This window comes from Corylus avellana, chromosome ca6 (assembly GCF_901000735.1).
Source record: "Corylus avellana chromosome ca6, CavTom2PMs-1.0".
Taxonomy (NCBI): Eukaryota; Viridiplantae; Streptophyta; class Magnoliopsida; order Fagales; family Betulaceae; genus Corylus; species Corylus avellana.
This window is the reverse complement of record NC_081546.1, coordinates 25,632,503-25,639,061: the sequence shown is the minus strand read 5'-3', so window position 1 is coordinate 25,639,061 and position 6,559 is coordinate 25,632,503.

The window sequence follows — 6,559 nt, the reverse complement described above, 5'->3', positions numbered from 1 at the left end:
AATAAAATAAAAATGTGATTTATAACATTATTTCTATTGGATTAATAATGGACTTGATTCATCCCCTTTTCTCTTTCTTTTTTTTTCCAGGTGGAGCCGCTCTAGCTTTGGCAATATTAGTACAGCATGTGTGTGTAGCAGTAGAACCATGAGAACCTGCCAGACAAAACCAAACAAATTGGAAAATTGATGGGGTAAATTATTTGTATTTAATAAGGGCTTTAAGAATGTTAAAATATTAATTAAATAGTTAAATTAATCATTTTCTATCAACTTAAACTTTTGAATTAAGTGGTCATTTAACATGGTATGTCTTAAGTTCAAATTTTGACTCTATAATTTATCTCCTATTTTCACTTAAACATTTTACGGGTTGGTGAGTAATTTATAAATTACCCGCCAACCTGTAAAATTAACATTAACTCAACAGTACTTCAAAAAAAAAAAAAAAAAAACATTAAAGGTCTATTATGGCCCATTATCATATATATATAAAAAAGGACATGGTAACATTTTTCATCATTTTAAGTAATGCCAGATATGAAAAGTCTTACAAAAACAAAACTGGGATTCTAGTAATGATGTTTTGTGGATCAAATATATAGATTCATTTGAGTTTCTTGGAGAATTTCCTTTTGATTATGGGGGTACAGTCCTGGAAGGCAACATTGTACACAAATGTTTCCTTAAATGAAGCTTGTTAAACTCACCTTATTAAAGAACAATATTTAAAAAGGATTGACCAATTTCTTAGTGAAAATAAATACCAATACTTCAATGGCTCATGGTGATGGGTGGAGAACAAGGCAGCATCTTGTCTTTTGCTTGTTCTTATTAGTAGGACCCAATCTGGTTAACATGTCTTTACGATGTTCCCCAGGGGTTGGGCTAAAAACTTGATTCTTGAGGTTGTACCCAATGGGAGGGCGCCACGTGTGCCGATAATAGCGTTTACGCAAATTGGCTAGCTATCTGCTTGATTGGGATGGAACTCTAAAACATTTCAGTGAGATGTCGGGTCAAATTGAAAAACAGATGACTTTCTTGTTTCTTTGCTTGTTTGCCTTTCTTTTTCTGCACTTCTGTTAAAAGAGTGTAAAATTTACTAATAGGTTTATAGGTGGTGAATTTAATTTTAAATCGTTTTTTTTTTTTTTTTTTTTTGGTGTGTGAGTTTAAATTTTAATCATTAAGTTAGGCCCGATATGAGACATATTTAATTGAAATAGAGAATAAACTGTAAAGTTAAAGTTTAAATTCAGATCTTTGCTTCGATAACAGGTTGAATCATCAGTTATTTTAAAACTTAAGCGGATAAAACATGTGAATTTAATTATTTAATTAATATTTTAACAAATATGTTAGCCAAATAAGATAGTGCCCTATAACATTTGACAATTGATTTATTTTTTAGATAGACATGTACAATAGCTTATTAATGAAAGATAAATAAAATAATTATTTCATTTATATTAGAGGTGGACATGATTTTTAATAATTTTTTGAATAAAATTAAAGGTAATATGTGTGAATAAAAAGAAAGTGCTTCCCCACTCGTATAAAGTGGCATTTATTTTTAAATATTAACAGAAAAAAAGAATTTATTCAATATTCACCGAAAATTTAGATATGTTAGGTAGATTGTATTAAATAAATAAATAAAAAATTATTTCCTCTAAAAGCAACGTGTGTCCTAATAAATTCCTATTTTTCTATAAAGACTAAGCTAATAATAATAATAAAAAGGCCTATTCTAAACACTTAATTATTATTTTTGGTTAAATCAATTAGTTGTTCAAAAAGTTTAAATTGACGGTGAAGTAAAGACCTCTATTATGATACTACATTAAATTAACCATTGTCGTAAATAATTGATAATTTAACAATTTTAGTACATGCGAGTAAAAATATATATTTTTACATAAGTAAGAGGTAGAATAAAAGCATTAATAGTTCCAAAACAACATGTTTCTGATATCATATGATATATTGTCACCCGTTCTGAAAACATAAAATAACAAAAATATAAAAAATTCAATCCGATAATCATTATTTTAACATGAATCGTCCCATCCCATTTCCTACTCCGATTGCTACTCCAGACAAGGGAATAAAGAGGGTGGAGCCGGGCTATCTACCTGAAAAGATCAGTGGGAAGAGATAAGGTGTTAATGCGATGCCATCATTTCTGATGCAGCTGAGGATCGGAGCTCAGAGCCTCAGGTGATGATTGAAGCTCTGCCGGAGATGAGCTATACGTTTAGTTTTGACCACTCAACTGTTCCTAAGAGGGTGTTTTAAGCCATGCATCAAGGAGGCAGACTCCAACTTGCATGGATGGCAGTTTGGAATGAATGTTACGTTAGAATATTAATTAAATGGTTAAATTTATTATATTTTATCGACTTAACATGTTCTTTACTCTTTGGCCCTAGAAAGGGAGTAGTTTGGCTATCTCCAGTACAATGGAACGATGATGAGAGAGGCGGCGGGAATAGAAGCTCAACAAATAACAATGATAGGGAGGTGATGATGAAATGATAGACAGAGATTAGGAGGTATTTAGGCTGTGCATTTAAAATGAACGGCTTAGATTAAAGCTGTTGCATCCCGTATAAGATCCTAGATATTGCACGGGATCTCAATCCATTCGATTCTCAATTTTATTTTTTTGGTTTACATTATCTGTTGGATGATTTGGATAGGTTATCTGTTACGTGAATTCTTTCGCATATATGTAGCATGATAGATTGTTAGATTTTGAGGAAACCTAAATCCTTTAGCTAGATTCGTTGAAGAGAACTTAAAATATTTTCAAACACAAGGTTTAGAATAATTTTTTGCTTACTTTATTCATAACATAAGGACCTTTAAATATTCCAACTATTATAATATTTCATAGGCCAGGGCTATTAGCTTTTATTGGAATATATAAACTAGGGCTGAGTCATCAAGACTCTTCCATAAAATAAAATAAAAACAATACCAAATAGAAATAAACACAATAAAATATCATATCATACATATAATATATTTTAATATATACTAATATTAATAATTGTTCAATGTAAAACTCCATTCTTTATAACATTATCTGTGATGTTTGGTGATGGATGCTTGAGTGTTGTTTCCTTAAATGGAGCTTGTTTTTAAGGAATTGCTCCATTTTCAGAGAAGGGTGAACAACTGAACAAGAAGGCAGCATGTTGGTTCATGTTTACTACTGACACCAATCTTATTGAAATGTCTCAAAGACCAGAGCCTTGAGCTATTCATGTCTTGTACGAAGAGGATGGACCAGAATTGCTGTATGCATGGGTCCAAGCCATTGTTGTGAAGAACCTATAAACTACGAATTAAAATTAATTAGTTTACTTTCTTAAATCATGCAAAGCATCATTTTTTTTTTTTAAAGTATTAAAACAGTTGTTTATTATTATTATTTTTTTCTATGTTATTTATTTTTTAAGAAAAAAAGATATGCCATATTCATCACCTTTGACTAAAAACATTCTAAGAATATTATTATATTATTCCTTTGTATGAATACTAAAACTATATATTTAGAATCAGAACATATATGTTTTGGATTAGCAAAGAATAATTTGGAACTCCAGGGGCAGTTACTATATAGTAACATAAGCCTCCAATTAATTTGGATTTGGATATGTTCTCACTTTGAAAAAAAGGGAAGAAAACAAAAAAGAATAATAAAAGATAGAAAAATTGATCAAGATCCTCCACAATTTCTAAGCTATTTTACTATGTAGATTTCCCCGAATCTTATTCATTATTTTTTAAAAAAAATTTAAGAAGATGTTAATCCAAATTAAACAGGTGAACTTTATTTTAAATTCAATCTATTAAACTGATATATCTCTTTATAACATGTAATTATCATATTTATTTTCCAAAATACATGTCACAATCATATGTATTTTTATTCTGTGAGTCTATTAATGGAGATTTGAAGAATTTTTTTTTTTTGTTTTTTTTTGTCTCAAAGAGGTAGTTTAATCGGCTGAAACCACGCCCTAATGAAGTAAAAGTCTCTAGTTTGAATTTCCCCTCCTCTCTTTTGTGCCGACATGTTAAAAAAAAAAAAAAAAAAAAATGAAAAATGAAAAAGGAGATTTAAAGTAAAGCAGAAAAGGAAAAATGGGAGTTGAGACCAAATGACACGTGCCATTTAGGAGCAGACGCGTGAAATCGGTAATCAAAAGGCCATCGACTCAGGAAATGACACGTGTCAATGTTAGGCCAAGCATCACAATCTGGGGATGTCCATTAAAAGTTTGTAAAACATGGGAGGTATAGTTGAATCATTTCAAATCAAAGCAAAAAGAGGACCACATTTGCCCAACCAAAAAAGCACATTCCTTTCTCTTGGTGCGTCGGTGGTTTTAGTCATGTCGTTTTGGAGTGGAGGAGAGAAAAAGTTAATCAAGATTTTTCCCTTTTTTTATTTTTTATTTTTTAATTTTTAAATGAACATGAATTTCTTATACTAATGAATCGAGCAAAATAAATGTATTCTTAAGTTTCGTTAAATCTAGTTAATTATTTCAAAATTCAAGGCGATACAGACTGTCACGTCAATTTATAAGAGGTAATTAGAATAAAAATCAAAATTACCCGTGTTTTTATACTACAACAATCCCCACAAATGTTGAACTAAAAACCCTTTTTCCTGTTTTATTAATAAACCAAATTTGTAATTTGGAAATCAAAACAAACATTTGATAAACATAAGATTATGAATATACTCTCAAATAAAAAAAAAAAAAATGATGAGGACTTTACATCTTTTTTCTTTTTATTTTTCTTCTCATATTTTGCTGCAGGTAGAAGGAAGCAAAATAAATATCAGAATAATTAGATGTCTACAAGTAACATCAGCAAAAAAAAAAAAAAAAAAATCCCAAATACAAAATTGGACCATCTATCCTCGACCACCTTTTCATAAACAAAACAATGATAGACAAAAACAAAAGGAAGACTGAAAAAAAAGGTAAAAGGAATGAAATGGACCACCAACAACGTGAGAAGCAGCAAAAGAGATCACTTTGTTTACATCGTCATTTTCAGAAGAAGAGAAAAAGAAAAGTGAGAATAATGGGAGGTATTGAAGGATGAGTAATTTTAAATATTTAAATTTTATTCAATTTTTATATAATTGGGTTAATGTGGCAATGCTTATCAGTTCTTAGATTTTTCTATTTTTTTTTAATAAAGGTTGATCAAATAATTTATGGATACTATCATATCAACCCAGTTATATAAGAGTGGGATGTGAGTTGAGTATGTAGTATTACTTGCAAAGAAAATTAGAATTGTAACAAATAATTTTTGATAAGAGAATTGTAACAAATAATAAGAGGAAGAAAAAAAGAATGACAATTTATATTATTTAAGAGCGTTTTGGTAAGTTTGATTTATTGCTAAACTTGGCCACTAAAAGGAAAGTTTGATATTTTGATGTGTAAAAATTTGAAACATAGGGAAGGCTATTCCCACTTGCCATAACACTCCTATCTTTGAGAATTAGGAAAAAATGAATAGGTTTTTGTTTAAAAACACTCTTCTTTCTCCATTTTATTTTCGCTTTTCAAAAACATAAATATTAACAAATAATAAAAACACAAAAATACTTAAAACTATTTTCATCTTTATATCACATCACATCACATCATGACACATTTCAAACAAAAAATATTTTAACAAGCATTAACAAACAATTATTTTTTTATTTTGTTGACCGAGGTGTTAATCTCTTAATTGTTTGGGCTATGGACAATTTAAGTGCTTGGAATTACATGTCCATTAACATAGTATAATCCCATAATTAGCTCTGTGTGCAAAGTTTCTCCTCGTAATCCAAAAAGATATTGTCCCCTAAGATCATTTCAACTGATAAGTACGCATGCTCTTCATATTATTTATCGAGGTTCGAATCTCTTGATTGACCTAATGCTTGATATAACACTATGATTAGCTATGCATGAATGGATTATCCTCACTATCCTTAAAAAAAAAAAAAAAAAATCATGTGCCACAAAATGAAATTTCATGATAGCATAAGATGGATGTGAATGGATTTGCAAAAGCCAAAAATGGCATTAAATGCATTGGCATTTGCCAGCTCAAAATGTTTTCTAGTGATTAGATGGAGATGAGAAGCCAGCCAACCCATTGGATTTATCCAGTATTTATAAACACAGCATTTGCTATTGATCTAGACAGCCTCTTGGGGCATCCTTCACAATTTCGTTTTTGGACATTATTCGTGAAAGAGACATGTTTGGTAACACACCTCATTCTCTTTCTTTCTACAATATTGTCTCTCCAATATGCTTCCAATTCCAAATAACATGAAACCCTACATTCGGGCCCCACCGGTGTTTTTCATGCATGTCCATCAATCATGTACAATGTCAACTTAATTAAGACTATATAAAAAGTCGGCAATACTTTGAGCATCTTTACTACAGAAAAATTGTCTTACTTTTATGTCGTATCATAATACTTTTTATCTATATTTTGTCGCAAAAATATGTCC